This window comes from Ornithodoros turicata, chromosome 10 (assembly GCF_037126465.1).
Source record: "Ornithodoros turicata isolate Travis chromosome 10, ASM3712646v1, whole genome shotgun sequence".
Lineage (NCBI taxonomy): Eukaryota > Metazoa > Arthropoda > Arachnida > Ixodida > Argasidae > Ornithodoros > Ornithodoros turicata.
In genome coordinates this window covers 32,465,007-32,481,912 of record NC_088210.1, presented here as the reverse complement: position 1 = coordinate 32,481,912, position 16,906 = coordinate 32,465,007, and the positions used below count along the sequence as shown (strand labels likewise).

The following is a 16,906-nucleotide window of genomic DNA, read 5'->3' as shown; positions in this document are numbered from 1 at the left end:
CACGCATCCTCTTCTTCTTCTTCGATCTGCTCTCTGTCCTATGATGCGCTTGCGTACCCGTGTGCTGCGTGCGTCTTTTTGTGTGTTGTGTGTTTGCCTAGCGTCCTGTTCATGTCCTCGTCGCCCCTCATGTTGTCTCACTGATTGTCGACCTATCTTTTCAGCGTCGTGCATCGTTTCATCATTAGGACACATCTCATTCCGTCCATTGTGCCTTGGGGTAGCGAGCCGCTGAGTGAGTTGTTGTTCTTCTTCTTCTTCAAAACAGTGGCGCATAGCTCATTGGTCTGGCGTGGAATGGGATGACGGACTCCAGGGAGGTACCCGGGTTCGAATCCCGGTGCCGGCTGTGCTGTCTGGGGTTTTTCCTGGGTTTTCCTCAGACGCTTTCAGACATATGTCGGCACAGTTCCCCTAGAAGTCGGCCCAGGACGCACATTTCCCCAGGGCGTCAGTCGTGACGTTGCCCACATACGTGAGGCCGACAACGGCAAGCCCTTTCACCATCACCACCACCACCACCACCACCAGGGTCATGTTGCATACAGCAAACGGACACTTCAACTTCGTACAGACAGAAGCAGCAGAAACCGAGGGCTCGAAACCTAAGGTGGACACTTAAAAAAAGTGAGCCGATGCAGGACGCTGGAACGAAGGACGACACGAAAACGAAACGGCGGCGCCAGAAAAGAGAGAAGAGCTTTAACCGCGGTACATCAACGGTACATAGTACTGTACTCCCATCTGGTGGCAACAGCTAGGTACCGTCTCACTTGATTGCGTCTTAACTCCAGTAGGACTGTTAGGGTGCCGCTGCTTGCGCAGCGCTCGCGCAATCGATTATTCGGAACTTGCATGTTCTAATGCGAGATGGCGCCACGAGGCAGACGTGGCACTTCTTGAGGAGAGGAGAGGGGGCATGCTTTGCGCCTAGTCAGCCCATAAATATACCGTAGGAAATCTTCACCGAAAGTCACGTGACCGTGGCAATACGGCGGCATCTATACGCCAGTGAGGCGGCCGTGGGAGGCGTCACGTGCTCACGAAGGACCAATAGAAATTGCTCTCTCTCTCTCCTCCGACGTCAGAACCGTACGTGAAGGTTTGTTCGAGGGCTCTGTGTCTCGCAAACTATGACGTGTAGAAAACTAATATTTTTTTTTCTCGTAACAGTAGCATGCAGCACCATGGGTGTATGCCTGACTCAGTACCTGTTCGTAAACAGTTTTGGTTTTTGAAAAAATGAATAATACGCGAACATCTAAAACGAATTCGTATATGACGAGTCCATCCATACCGAGTTCGTGTATTACGAATCCGTATATAGCGAATTCGTATATGACGAGTCCATCCATACCGAGTTCGTGTATTACGAATCCGTATATAGCGAATTCGTATATGACGAGTCCATCCATACCGAGTTCGTGTATTACGAATCCGTATATAGCGAATTCGCCTACTACGAACATACCACCGATATGAAAGGACTGCCAACTTCCTTCGTGTCTTCTCCCCCCCCCCTCCCCCGAGTCTCCCGTAGAGTTTCAATCTTGTGCCATTCAGAAGCCGTGATCACGTTTTCCGCACACGAAGCAAAAGAGAGGGAGAGAGTGAAAAGAGAGATTACCTGTTCAAGAAGAAGCGCGCTCCTGTCTGTACCAGTGAATCAGTCAGTCTGTAAATGCATTGTGCCGGCAGGGGAAATTTTAAATTCAAAGCCAGTGACTCCAAAGGAAGTGAACGGACCTTGGGAGAGCTTTTTACGCATTGGTCGCGGTCGCTTCTCATTCTGTTACCGACTCTTCCGATATGGAGAGTGGGGAACGGTGCTATTCCAAGATTGAATGAATAAAATGGGCCTTCTGGATTCACAGCACGAGTTCCCTATACTCTGGGTCTACTCTTTCGTATAGCCTCGTGGTCAACGTATAGGATCGGTTCGAATTAGATGGTTGCGGAGATTTTTACGTATTGGATTTTACGTACTGAAATTTTTACGGGTTGGATTTGACGTAGTTTTAAATATTTCGAGCTGCATAAGGTTTCGGGTTCAAGTTGGGTCTTAACTATTCTTGGTCGTCATTCCACATTGGCAGCTGTGTTTCGGTAGGTTTTCTTTTTCCCTTTTTACTTCTCAATTGTTATTTAGTTTACAGTTACTTTTTAAGTGACAAAATATGAGCACGCGCAACTTCCAAGACCCTTTTTTTGTATTGTACATCTCATACTGTTCTATCGCAACTACGTCACATGGGCGGGGGATATGCTTATTAAAAAAAAGGAAAAAAGAAAGGAAAGGACCGCCAGACGGAGGACGACTTGCTATTCCAAACAAAGAAAAAAAAGAAAAGAAAAAGAAGGAAAGGAAAGAAAAACACAAGAACACACACACACACAAGAACACAAAACTAAAAATTAAAGCATGCTCCACGTTTTCGTCGATAAGCTTCCATCCCGTCAGTCCAAACATATCCCTTCTCACACGAAAAAGTCGTTCAACTGCTGTGTGTGTTGGAAGGAAATACCCGTATATCGAAATTAACAAACATCGTCTTCACGGGAAGAAAGCATTTAGAGCATGCAAACATAGCCACAGTCGCTTCGAGGCATGAACACGGAACTTAAAAAAAAAAAAAAAAAAAGAGCGTGCAAACCTTACCTTAGCTGTACCTTAGTAACTTAGTTACAGTTACAATTTAGTTTCATTTCATTTCATTAATTTTTTTAACCACAATAGTGGCTAGGACCACACTCTTAAAAATTAACTTCACCGCATAGCACGCTCCTAACCAGTCATCATCTCGAATGATATCGTCATCTGCCGTGATTTGTTGAAAATGGGAGGCCATATGTCACATATGCATATTGTGACACATATGGTGTTCATAATTGTCCCAGAAAAACGCGTATGCCTCCCGTTTTGAACAAATAACGATATCGATAACGATATATCGATATAACGATATAACGATAACGATATAACGATAACGATATAACGATAACGATATAACGATAACGATATAACGATAACGATATAACGATAACGATATAACGATAACGATATAACGATATAACGATAACGATATAACGATAACGCTAACAGCAGATAACGATATCGTTCGAGATGATGGTTGGCTAGGAGCGTGCTATGCGGTGAAGTTCATTTTTAAGAACGCAGCGACAAAAAGAGCCACTTTATACGACTTGGCAAGGCCACTACCTGTCCAAGACTGAAACGGTTGTCCGTCGCCACATATGTTATGTGCCTCTAATTATTCAGTCAAACGTATTGTCTACCGCAAAAAAAAAAAAAAAAAAAGATTGCCCTACTTGGGCTCCTAAACTTTGCCGCATATTGATATAAGCCCGTTTAATGCATCATCGACTCTCTATAGCAGTGCATGGCGTATACATAATATGGGCTATATATGTGAGTGGCCATTACCGGCGGGCGTATTAATGCCGAGTGACGGCTCTCTAATGGGATCAGCAGTGCACATAAATGGCGGTCACGTCCTCGCTAGGGGACGGTGTCACGGATGCCCGATTTCCAAATTAATCGGGCTAGCATCGTGGCGGGGGGTATCAGTGCTTGATCTAGTATCCTAAATGTGCAAGGCTCTGACTCTCTCGACTTTTGTTTGATAACGTCTCGATATCATAATTGCAACCTTAGCGATTATTCGCTATACGTACATATATATACAGGGTGTCCACGCTAAGTGTGAACAGATTTTTTAAAAATATATCAATCACTTTTTCCGAGATGAAATCAATTGCAATATAGCATATGCTGAAGGGTACTTCCTAGGGGGGCATTAACAGACTCCTAAGACAATGTCTTAATTAACTTTCAATAATTAACTTTTTAATTATAAAAAATGCTCTTTCACTCTCTCACACTGGGGGTAAAGGAAAGCCGCTTCTTCGAAGATGCGCAATAAACCAAATAAAGAAAAAAATGGCGTTCCTTCACGAATTTTTTGCGGACTATCTACCGAACGGATTTTTGTTCTGAAAACGGTTTTGGTATCTGGTGACCGAAGAGATCAGATGTTCTCCTTGGAGCAACTTCGTAGCTTTTATAATTAAAAAGTTAATTATTGAAAGTTAATTAAGACATTGTCTTAGGAGTCTGTTAATGCCCCCCTAGGGAGTGCCCTTCAGCATATGCTATATTGCAATTGATTTCATCTCGAAAAAAGTGATTGATAAATTTTAAAAAAATCTGTTCACACTTAGCGTGGACACCCTGTATATTACAGTACCTTTAAAGCCGAGCTACTCCATACATTGCCTCGTTTAGCACAGACGTCTCGTCCGCGTTTTCAACCCGCCGCACTTCCGTGTTCTTTCACGTCCCTGTAACGTTTACAGGCAGTTCTTATCCGCATTTTCTCCTCCTTTCCCTCGTTAAAAAAACGCGAAAGTGTCTCTTTAAAGTGTACGAAGTTTTTCTAACAAAAAAAAGCACACGATGAGACAGCTTCCACGTCCATTATGTGACGCGTGTTCACTCGAGTCTAAAATTTTAGGCGGCAGGCGTTTTCAAAACTAACCTTTTTGTTCCCGTCTATACGCCGTGTTTACGATGTATCAGCGTGCTTTTTGCTTCGCGACACCTAACTCAAAAAGATAATAGTGACTGAAAAAAAAAAAAAGGAGAGCTCGTTCTTTGAAATAATTTGAAAAAAAAAAAAAAAGTTGCATTCAATATTAAAGGCCAAGAAAAAAGAAGTATGTGTTCTTCGCCCGCAACGTTGAAAGACTTCGAATAAAAAATCTAAACTGGAAGGGGGAGCACGACTTTTGTTGAAGCATAGATGTTGTCTCATTGTGGATGTGAGCTTCGGTGAAGAAATATATCCAGATACCATTGGAGCTTTGAGCGCTTGTATCTCGTACAAATAAAAAAATACAATATAAAAGAAAGAAAACGAAAAAAATCTGCGACGTTGTTTCGGATGCTCTCTGTCTTCGATGTGGAAAAAAATACGCTGACCATGATGGCTGGGTCGTTAACGCGTCTGTCTGGTCATATCAAGGTTCTGGGTTGATGAGGTAAATACTGCCAGGTAGTGTCCGTGGCCCGGGGTAGAAAGCTGTGGTGGTTAGCCCTTCCGATGTCAATTTCTAACGTGTGTTCTATAATCTCTATCTCGCGAACCACGACAAGTACAAAAATGATTATTTTTTCCGCTCAATACACCTGCGTGTAGTACGTACAAAGTTTGCATGATGTCATGAACCACATATGTCAGACCACTTTAACTGACGAGTACGTAAATAATTCGAGTAGATTTACTTTTTAATTAGTAATTCATTTTTAAATCCACTTATCAACTTATCGAGTAGATTTGCAGGTTGGATAAGAACGTGAGTAGTCACCAATCACAAAGCTCTCTGCTCTATTTTAAAACGGTTTCAGCCAATGAGAATGAGATGAACCGTAGTGAGTCATAGCCAAGACAAGCCAAGCCAAGGTACAGACAACGCGTAAGTACGATCAGTGAGTACGACAAGGCATTAACAACGCATCCTAACTGTTTCACGTGTGCAAATTAATCCACATTGAGCGGAATAAGACATTAGACACAGTCGACTCCATCGCTTTCAGAAACAGAGGAAAACCTAGTTTTCCTCCGTTCCACCTTTTCTTCTTTTCCGTTTTACCTTTTCGTAATCAACGAATGAACAATGCATTCGCAACGAGGCAGACGATTTGTTGGCGTGACTAGATCACGTGGGAGCTACAATCGCACTCTTTGAAGGTTCCGAGGCAATTAGAAAGAAATGTGGAATATTGGAGCAAGATTTACGGAGCCGCCGACAAAAGATTATTCCCCCACTATGTGTGTAAGAAAGGCCATTGAGGAGAATACATTAGGTGTGTGTGTGTGTGCTTTATTTGCCTAATGGAATTTTGGGCTTGTTCAGCGCGCTTTGCAATGCGCTTTGTCTTTTGGGGTGGTTAACGATGCCTAGATCACATTTGTTGTGATGTTTTGATAGGCGTTTGAAGACGCCACCTGATTTACTTTTTGCGTGCGCGTAAGTGATTATGGAAGATACCTTTGTAATTGCTTTTGAGTAAGAAAACTCAACAGAGCTTTCGCCTTTTTTTTCCTTTTCAGGGCAACAATTTACCGAGGGGAGCACCGCATCCGTAAGTACGTACAAGGACATTATTATGCGTTTAATGTGTAATATACATGTAAGTTACGGTACGGTACGCAGGTCCTCATGCAGCTCCCTCTACGTAAATCTCTGTGGCGTATTGGGAGGCGACGCTAAAGCAGACGATGGGATCGCGTTGTTGTCGTCTGCAAAACAAATCAGCCCATTTCAAGTCGCAAAAACACGTCTGCAGCTTATTTTTAGATACTCCAGTGCATACACTGATGTTGTCATGTAGCATACATTATGCCACTTTCATTACCTTACACACTGTTATTGGCACGACTTCCCGTGCGAAGCGCCACCGCATGCCTGCCAGCCTGAAAAAAGTTCCTAAAGCAGACGACAGAATCGCGAACATGTTAAGCGCAGACGACAGAAAACGTTGTTGTCGTCTGCAAAAGAAAGCCGTATAAACTAGTCGAAAGCTTATTTGTGGAGAATCTCACGCATAGACTAGTGTCACGTGTCATACATTACGTTGCCTTAATTGCATTACACATTGTTATTGGCACGACTTCCCACAACGCTGAAATGTCAATGCAGCGACGCATGGAAGAAGCCGTTTGTGCATCACACTTCTTTTTTTTTTTTTTTTTGAGTTCAAACAAGCCTTTTGTAACAACTATGCCGAACGAGAGTTTTCAAATCCAGAAACGTACATCCGTCTCTTACGATAGTTTCGTAACATTTCTCATCTCGCTCGTAAAATTCGTAAAACCGGAACGACTTTACAGCAGCGTTGTCCTGCGTCGCAGCAGACACCTTGCAGAGGAATCAAACATAATCGCGAACACGACGTCTCGAAGCCACGTAAGTTTGTCGCATGTATTTCGCTCCGAAAACGAGTCAAGCCGACCGTGCGCCCGAAATGTTCTTGAAAGAAACGTTGAGAGCGCCATCTTCCTCGATAGATTGAGCGAAAGATCAGCTTGTAAAAGAACGAGGACTTTTGTGCCTGTAACCTGTCGTAAAATGTGAACCGTCTCGCTCTCGGCAATATGATCCCTGCATTAGGAAACGCGCTTTTCAAGATGTGCAAAATAAGGATTGTTTGAACGTCGAGGTCCTCAATGATAGTCCCTTGGAATTGGAGGCATTATTCTGAACTTACATATTTAAAAATGGAAATACGAGCATGTAACGAAACGCAATTTATTTACACTACTGTTCGTGGCACATTGTAGTTTTGTAGCTCACAGCAAGGGAGTTAGAAGATCCAGTTGACAAGTACAACAATGCAACCTAGTAGTATACAGGGTGTCTTCTAAGAAGTGCAATGAACAAAATAAAGAAAAAAATGGCGTTCCTTCACGAATTTTTTGCGGGCGATCTATCGAACGGATTTTTGTTCTGAAAACGGCTACGATATCAGGTGACCGAAAGGAACAGATGTTCTCATTGGGACAACTTTGTAGCTTTTATAATTAAAAAGTTAATTAAAGAAAGTTAATTAAGATATTGCCTTTGGACTTTGCTAATGCCTTCCTAGGGAGTGCCCTTCAGCATATTCTATATTGCAATTGATTTCATCTTGGAAAAAGTGTTATATATATTTTTAAAAAATATGTTCACAGTTAGCTGGGACACCCTGTATAGTAGAACAATGCTGGGAAAATGTATTCCATCTCGATCTTGATGTCGATATTTCAGACTCATTTCATGATAAATTAACGGACTGCAGATGTTTTAGGATATCATGTTCTTTGATTAGCTCGTGTTTATGTATGCTTCGTTTCTTCGTGATCAAGCTTAGTTTCCACTATAGCAGACGACAGAGAGTTGGCATTTTCCCGCAGTCCCGTTCGGAATACTTTCTGTTAGCGATACCAACCGTTAGCAGACGACGACGTGAGTTCCCTCGCACCTCATTGGCCAGATCTGCTTGCTCGGAACTCGCAGACGACAACAGGTCGAACACGGACTCATGTAGGAACCTATGGAGCCGCGGTGGACGGGACTAGAACTTGCCGACGACGTGTTTGCTTCTCACATTAATCGGCAAAGCCCCACGGCAAAGCGCGACCAGTGGAGGAAGGCCATGGCCTAACCTCATTTGGGTCGATTTCAGCTGAGTTTGTCGGAAGAAAGTCTGTCGGCAACTGGTTGGCACAAATTCGGTTACGCGCTGTGTCCAGTGCTGAAGTTGGTTCCTTCGGCGCCGGTCAAGAAGAAGAAGACAAAGCTCTTTTCCCAAAAGGCTTCGCTGACCGTGAAATGGTTTTGGTTTCGTTTCTTCTTGATCTGCTTCTGTTATTCTCCGGTGTTCTGAGACGATCTTCTTCCCTGTTCCTTCGTTCGCTGCACTGGCTTTTTTTCGCTTTTTCTTTTTCTGAGCACAATTTTAAAATGATAACTTTACAGAGCCAACCATCGTGTATGTACGTCCGTAACATTATATGTCACGTGATATTGTGTGAAGTCAGACTGTGTTTTCAAAATGCGCTTCGCCAAAAAAAAAATTCCACCAGCGATCGCCGTATACCTAAAGACGCAGCCCGTTTTATCTCTTTTGTTTTACATTTGCTTTGCTTTTCTCAAACCACCAACATGTACTCTATTCCTCCTAATTTTACGTCACCCCACGTCGACGTGACGTCACACACTAACAGCTTCAACACTTTGCATACCTCAAATCAGTGGCATAACCAGAAAGAGAGAAAGAGAGAGAGGTGGGTTCAAACCCCTTCCTCAGAAATCGTACCTTTGGTACTGCATTACTGGGAGAGGGAAAGCGAGGGTAAATCCTCTCCCCCACCTGAAGTACCCGTATAACCCCTCAGGGAATATTTCTCTGGCCCTACAGCCTCAAAACTAAACTCACGTATTCATATCTGCCTCTCTCTCTCTCTGTGTGTCTGTGTCCGACCACTATGGGTTTCTCATGCATACTCTTCATCTAACGCATCGCTTAAATAATTCTTCGCCTCTAACAATAGTATACACTGCCTCAACATCGGAGCATCTATTCTCCGCTCTCGCAAGAATACCGTATACAACTCCGGCTCGGGGCCAGCGATTTGCATGTGTTTCGAAGCGTTCCTAGCAACAACGCGGGATAGTTGGGACACACTCCTTGTTTGCAAACTCCCCCCCCCCCCTCCACGAGGGGGGAAACAGAGATTAGCATGAGACGAGCACGTCATAACGTGCTTACCCCGGTAGAGATCCTTGGCCGTGATGCGTTTTAGATCGCTTGCTCGAGTGCGATTTGTAGATTACCTGCAAGGGTCTCATGTCCGCCTAACTCGAGGATCGTGATCAATGCTTATACCTACCACGGAACGGTTTATATGTTGGTGGCATAACGAAGAAATGTTGTTGCCAACCACTTTTTTTTTTCTTTTTAATTATGTGAGAAGCGCCGAGGTGAACGCAGGAGAGCTTGTTAAGATTGCGTGATTTGTAGAAAATTGAGCTCCATCTCGTTTAGTACAAGATGAGATGTGCCTTCTTGGCTGGACGGCGTGTAGTAGGCATACCTCGGTAAATTACTTCAAAAATGTCATTAAATGACATTACTCATTAGTCCAGTTAGATTTTAATTAAATTACATTACTCATTACTGCAATTGAAATGTAATGAAATTACATTACAATTACTACGAAAAAGTAATGACATCACAAAGTCATTACTGCGAGCTTAGTCTTAACGATATTGAAGATGTGGAAATTCATTGTGGGCCTGCCTCTTTCTGCCAAGTGCCAACACAGAACACACACTCGATTCTTTTGTAAAAAGTAAAGTCATTAAAATTACTGCCCAAATGTAATTAAATTATATTACAAATTACATAATGTCAAAAGTAATGCATTACATTACAAATTACGAGAGCACGTAATTCATTGCTGTAATTTCATTACAGCAATGACATTGGTACCCAGGTATGGTAGTAGGCAGACGTATAGTAATGTGCGATTGCTCGAATATTTATCGTCTCTGGTGTCTTCGGCGGCATAGCAGCAAAAAAGTTTTTTAGAAAATTTAAATTGAATTTTGTTTAATTCTAATGTCGAAGTCGCCACCAAGTTCTCGTCAAGTACGGCGGCAAAACTTCTTTGCATGCGCATAACACTGTCTAAAACAAAAGAAGTCGGCTACGTGTCCGGCTACGTAGCCGTCATGACGCCGGCAACGTAACCTGTCTGCTGCTTTGCTCTAGGGTGCAAGGGGTGCAAGCAAGAAAGGATGTAGTCCTTTTGTGGACTAAATGCACGAAGATTTATGCGAAGCTTATATTGGCAGCGCAGTGGTGGGGAGTAAGGCTCACACTAAAATGGGGAGTAATTCTAGCCTCGGGGAGTAGACGAAGCTGTACTTGCTCTCCAATTTACTACCTTCTTTGCCCTTATGATTTTTCCTCAGGGATAATGGGGGTTCTCTGATAACATTAGAGCGGCATTTGCACACAAACCATCACATATTTCTTTATTTAAAGGGAAAAAAAAATAGTGGGATTAGTAGTCCGGATAGCTGACTTCTGTGCAAAGACTATGTTAGTTAGAAAAGAAAAATACGGAGATGGTGGCTACGCCAAAACATTTGAAAATAGACTGTGAAAATAGTCTGTTATATATATTATAGTCAAAATATTATAGAAAATAATAGACTATGTGGTGACGCGTGTTCGAATGCCGGTACTGGGAGTGCTGCCTGTGTAGGTTTTCTTGGGACGTCGCTATGAGGCAAATGTCGGCAATTTCCTACGAAGCCGGCCCAGGATGTTAGGCCCACTCTTAGCAACGTGCCGCAGAGAGCGAAAATTTCGATAACAGCAGTCAGTAATTCATTTTATTGATTTACCACATTACATGGTGGGACAGCGAAGCTAAAAGTTACCGGAAGTAACTTGACGAGGCTCTGCCGCTCAATGCTTCAGCAGCATACATCATGTCATGTATTATACACACACAACCTAAAAAATAATCACTATTTATATCAAGCGTGAGAAATAACAGTGTACAATAACTGGGGATGGTGAAAGATAACACTGCTATTGCTTCACAAAGAAAGCTGGAAGATCTTTTTAGAACGTATATTTAGAGTAGTACTACTGTTGAGTAGTTCATTGAGTAACTGTAGTAAATTATGACGAAGTGATTGGTTCGCGTAATTTGCGCGAAAGAACAGAATCTTCCATTTATCGTTACCACGGAGGCAGATGGTACGACTGAATTCTAATTCTGAAGTGCTTTTCTAGGAAGCGTTGATACGTAACATTACCAAATTGATATGCAGAGAGTAACCTATAGGCATCCATATTATTTACCTTTATTATGCCTAGAGTCTCAAACATTGAACCTCCAAACAAGCCTCGACTGGTTTGGAGCGCTATATACGCTACCTCGGAAATTTGCTTCACAACCCGTGTACTAATTTTAACATCTCGCAGATAGCCTCCAAATGCTTCGGATTCATTAGTAGCAGCGTAGTTCCTCTAATGAATTTTATTATAAGTGTATACTAGTTTTCTATACTTTAAAAGGGGGTGAACTTACCTACACATGTAAATGAGGCAAGTGCATTCATTATTAATGGGCTTCAATAGCAGCGTTGGTTCGTACAACTTCTAAAGTTTGTCTTGGAGCAAATAGCTATAAGGTGGTCTACGCAGAGTTGTGATAAAAATGAACTGTATTCTTGCGAACCTTTTACACGATTCCGAAAATTAAGCCCTCAGCACCGGCCATCAAAGAACTTTTTAATTTCGGGATAGAGGGTCATTGCATCTTATATAGGGCAGCCTGGGGAGGTCGGGGACCTGTAGAGCAAACAATTTTTTTTTTTTTTTTTTTTTTGTCTGGGCTCAATTTGTTGTAGCTTCCGAGAGCTCACGCATCAATCTTTGAAACACAACCATTCCTCTTACCGTTCGTTCTGCGGCTTGCCACCTTTTTTTTTCCTCTTCCGGCCAGGCATTGCAGGAAGGTCGCCATCTCCAGAAGGCCAGACAGGTTAAAGGCATCCTCGCCCACCGAGTACCTCAGACGGCTATATACGGTATCTACCAAATAGCAGCACGGCTTGTGCAGACTTAGACCCTTGTCAGACGGGCAGTCTTAACCGTCGTAACGCTTAACCGCATTCACCAGACCACACCGCAGTTATCGTGAACCACTGTTCGTTGTCACACTGCAGTTTCATGAAAAGAAAAGGGGCATAATTTAAAAAAACTTAATCATTAAATAGACGGTACGCACTTTATTTGCGGGAAATGTCATTATGCAAGTATTGACGTCAGGCAATCTGAATGGAGACCAACCGAAGTCTCCAAGCTTTGTTTCCCCATAACCCCGGTTAAACGTAACCCCCGTTCGGTCGGTCGTGTAACCGCGGTTAGCGCTGCCTGTAAGACAAGGTTCTGCACCACGAGGAATAATACCCTTGAGCGCTGTGACGTCCACTGCAAAATATTTTCCATTCAGACAGAGTAAAAGAAAACAGGGCAGTTGAATACATTTTATTGAAGTCTATGAAACAACTGTTTATTGACATATCGGGAAACAAATCGCGATTACAGATAATTTCTGTTAAAGATGTAATATGTCTGACAGCACTATTATGGCAGTAGCTTATTACGTACAAAGAGCCAATGGCAACGACAATGCAAATTGCTACGTGCAAAAGAAAAACGACAACATGTAGCTATTAAGTCGCGCTTGAGAGATAAGACTGGACGAACGTAGGTGCGCGGATGGATAAGTAGCGCATAGCTTACGCCTAACATGCTATAATTGGAATTAACCAGTTCTAATCTGTCAGATGAGAGAACACTAGGAGTAATTTAAATGAGACTAGGAAAAAGTCGCAGGAATTCAGGAACGTCGAACCCTAAAGAAGTGATGACTTACAAGATAATTCAAGCATTCATATAGATCTTATTTAGTCGTATATTTCTGTTCATATGACACAAACATACCCGCTTAGCGGGTAATTCAAGTACAGCATTTTTTTCTGAAAATTAGCACAGGCGATGCCAATCCTGCAAGAAACAATAGGCTTCTACAGGGAAGAAAATTTTGAGGGTATCTGAAGTAACTGCGGGGCGTATTCTCGTCCCACTGTGTTTTTTTTTTAAGACCGATATTGGGGGAAATTACTCTCGCAGGCACCTAAAAATAAAGAAATAAAATGAGAAAGCGCAGTGGGAGAGAGGGAGAGAGAAAATCAAGCTAGAACCCCCAGGGAACCTGACTTACGTGTGCGCACACGTTTTTTTGCTATAGGGTGAAAGATATGACGAGAGAGGTGCCTGCGTAGAGAAGCGCTATTTAAGGAAATGTGCACGATTAAGAGTTTTAGCAGGAGGATCAGCAAAACACTGCGCAAGCTAGCAGTTACACAAATCTAAAGCTGCAGTATAAACGTTCACATTCGATACGCGTTTCTACCTAGTTTTATATAATGCTATAGTGGCAACTGCTATGGGTCCGGGTACCTTCCGATGGAGGCGAGTCTTCAGACTGTTGCATGGGGTAGAATACCAGAAGGCAGGTCCGCGACGCTTCGAGGCCTGTAGAGGAATTTGGGAATTAGCGCTGGGGGGATTGGAAATTAGTTTTTAACGGAGAAGAGCTGTATAGAAATAAGCAACGAAGAGTTGCGTTTCAGCCATGTAACTGGGCTGGTCTCACTAGTGAAACTGAAATCCCGATTACATTTTTTCTAAAAATCGAATGTTACGAATTCGAAGACAATAGAAATGAATTGTTTTCAATGAACTTCCTAGATTGCAAAATGTGGAATTTAGAGTGTTTCATTTTGTTGACTCAGTTCTCCGCAAAGAGTTCGATGAAGCGACCGAAAGAATTTAACGGCCCGATTACGGTATTACGAAGAATTACATGGAAACTTTGATCTAGCGAAAGCTTAGAGTGACGCGAGGAAACGTTTACGGATATAATAACGAAACATAGGAACACTAGTTATACGGAGTAGTAGTAACTTAGACTGAACACTTACCCAAAGGGATGTAGTACATCGTGTGCACACGGTTGTCAGGCTTGCGTGATAAGACCTGCGGCTAGAGTTCCGGATGTTGCAACACGCTGTGGTCAGATCCAGCCGAGGAGGAAGAATTTGCGTCCCGAAGAACCTGAAAATATAAAGCACTCGAGACAGCAGAGTGTTCCAAAGCGAAGCAAAAAGCAGAGACATCGCATCTGTAATAGGAATTCACGAAATCTGAAGGTTTAAGAATGACTTAGCTGATTTTTAAACATTCAGCGTTCGCTACTCTTGCATCCATAACACTGAAGGGAGATTACCTTAGCTTACCGCATCCTTGAGACATTTCAACAGCGAACGTGCCCAACATACCATAGTTACCTTCTTCAGCTTCTGGTACAACACGTGACAGCTACAGACATCAGGATCCACGGTGAATGTTGTCGGTCTTGATCAGGATCTTGCGCATGTACACTCTAAAAACAGAATTTCACCGCATAGCACGCTCCTAGCCAACCATCATCTCGAATGATATCGTTATCTGCCCTGATTTGTTGGAAACGGGAGGAGTACGCCTTTTTTGTGACACTTATGCAGTTCATAATTGTCACAAAGGCGTACGCCTCCCGTTTTCAGCAAATCACGGCAGATAACGATATCATTCGATATTATGGTTGGCTAGGAGCGTGCTATGCGGTGAAGTTCATTTCTGAGAGTGTAATCGCCGTTTTATACACAGGAACACAACAAATGGAAGCAACGCGATACAGGACTGGGGGAAGTTATACAATAGTTACATGGGATGATATAGAATAATTATCTACAATGATACATGGGCATATACATAGGTTATTGCAGAAGTTATGCCTGAGAGAGGCTGAGATGAAGGCAGATATAAATCGAACGCGAAATCAATGAGATATTGGAGCACGTTGCAGCTGTGAACAAGATGCAGATTCACAGCTGGGGGAGAAAAATCGTAACCGAATTTGTGCGGACGAATTTGGAGGGAGTACGTTGGCGGCGGTATCTTTGGCGGAGGAATTTGAAAGTAAAGCGTTCGCGGCAGTTATCATCGCGGTATGATCATAAATGAACAATTATACGTGAGTTATAGATCAGGTTCGAAATTACGCGAGTTGCCATTAATGGCAACTTACTATACGTATTCAGACAGGGTGACCCAAAAGACGAATGAAAGAGCATTGAATCTGCGACGAGTCAGATTCCCGTAATTTGAGAATTTTGAACAGCAAGTTTTGAGAAAAATCTTCATAATGAACGTGAATAAACGTAACTTAAGATCTTTTGAATCACCAGGTCCATTAGCAGACATCACATCTTTAATTATTGAAATATTAAAATATTTAAAAATCACATCCCCCCAGGTAGTTGGTCGTAAAGCTCCAGATCCCAAAGCTCAGAGAACCAGAGGGGGCCTAATCGCTTGCACGTGTAACGAGGGGCGGGGCACTCGTTGAGAAAGACACGTGATCAAACACGTGCACGGCGCTCCTCGCGCGCTATGTGAAGAGCATACCACGCATCACGCGCCAGTCTTTTTGAATTTCCCGCCACGCGTTAGCTCGCGAGACGTGCGAGTGATTAAGCACGTCTAAGGACCTAACGTGTGGCGGGCAAAAAGATGGCACGTGATCAGACACGTGCACTAAGTGAAGGGCATACCACGCGTCACGCGCGATGTGTGACGTGCCAGTCTTATTTGAATTTCCCGCCACGCGTTAGCTCGCGAGACGTGCGAGCGATTAAGCACGTCTAAGGAGCTAACGTGTGGTGTGAATAATAGATGGCACGTGACACATTGCGCGTGACGTTTGCTGTGCCCTCCACGTATCGCGCGAAAGAGCGCCGTGCACGTGTTTGATCACGTGTCCTTCTCGACGAGTGCGCCGCCCCTCGTTACACTTGCAAGCCGTTAAGCCTCCAGGGACGTGGAGCGAAACGAATTCTTATATATTATATTTATAACGATTAAATTCTGTTTGCATTCTTCTCTGAAAAAAAGAGGCAACACAAAATCTCAGGTTCCACCAAAAATACCCTGGTCTCGATGTCGCGCCTTATTTAGCCGAATCATACCCAAGTGTTGCGTGTATTGTAACCTGGACATACGTTGCAATGAGCAACGTTATTGGAACTTTACTCCCTGTCTATTTTCACCGCCACTCATCCGGTACCCAACACCCGGGCTACGATTGCCTATAAGCTCAAGATCCTAACCATCCTCACAGCTGAGACTCTCGCCGCTTCCCCATGTGTGACTCACCTGAGCCCTCCCTCGCGGACGAGGCCCACAATGCAATCGTAAAACCCTCCCGACCCGGCCCTGTGGGGGAATAGCGGTAGCGCACCAAATGTTCGTCGAATACGGACGTATTCGACAGACATTTGGTGCGAGAGTGTGAAGTGTCGATACCGGCGGGCAGGGGTGAAGACGCGCGAGAGAAAACGCTAAGCTATCAGAGGAAGCTAAACGACGTCGTGGTATGTCAGGTGTGGTGTAGGGTGAACATAGTTTCAAAAAACGTGTAGTGTAACACTCGCGACAAAGTTCAAGTCCCCATCGTGGCCAACGAGGAAGAAATTTAGTAAAATCCTATACGAGGCAACGTGTGCACAGCCGCCTAAAAGCTCCACCCATCAACAACGCGCCTATGTCTATACAGCTCTCGAGACCAGGGGGGAAAATGGCGACCAGCGTGCCAAGAGTTAAACGACGTATCATAGTAGCCAACTGATAAGTTGGAAACTCCATGTCAAT

General features: G+C 43.4%; 1 long non-coding RNA gene across 1 annotated transcript; it reads right to left on the bottom strand.

Moving 5' to 3' along the window:
- Nucleotides 1-13,053: 13,053 nt before the first annotated feature.
- LOC135370597 (uncharacterized) lies at nt 13,054-14,663 on the bottom strand. Its single transcript, XR_010415392.1, has 2 exons — nt 14,140-14,663; nt 13,054-13,690 (listed from the first exon to the last, which is right to left on the bottom strand). It is a non-coding gene; the product is annotated as an uncharacterized LOC135370597 (long non-coding RNA).
- Between the last annotated feature and the right edge of the window lie 2,243 nt (nt 14,664-16,906).